At 31.5% G+C, this 362-nt stretch overlaps 1 protein-coding gene across 1 annotated transcript in view; it reads left to right on the forward strand.

Moving 5' to 3' along the window:
* LOC119592135 overlaps positions 1-362 on the forward strand; it is an 11208-nt gene that overhangs the window by 6469 nt on the left and 4377 nt on the right. The gene's annotated exons all lie outside the window — the stretch shown is intronic.

The following is a 362-nucleotide window of genomic DNA, read 5'->3' on the forward strand; positions in this document are numbered from 1 at the left end:
TCTATTCTTGTATTACTGAAAATGGGACCACAACTTGTATATTTGAGTGGCCCTTGTTAAACTGTTTGTAATTTCCTCTTCATTTGCTCATATTTTTGGACTCGTATCCCTGTCTTTTCTTCATGTCCTAAACTTTGAATGTCTGTATCTTTGTAACTTATTTTCTAAACTTGCATCTCTAGAATGCTAGTGTTCTTGATTTACTAACTTGATATACTTCTATTCTTCTTTTATTGACTTGATATACTCTATATTCTTGCTTTATAAATTCAGTGTACATTACATTCAGTGATCATTCTTCCTTCAAAGAACCTGTATAGAATATATTCACGTTATAGACCAAAAACGAAACAATCCACCTG

The sequence above is a fragment of the Penaeus monodon genome, chromosome 29 (assembly GCF_015228065.2).
Source record: "Penaeus monodon isolate SGIC_2016 chromosome 29, NSTDA_Pmon_1, whole genome shotgun sequence".
NCBI classification, from domain to species: domain Eukaryota; kingdom Metazoa; phylum Arthropoda; class Malacostraca; order Decapoda; family Penaeidae; genus Penaeus; species Penaeus monodon.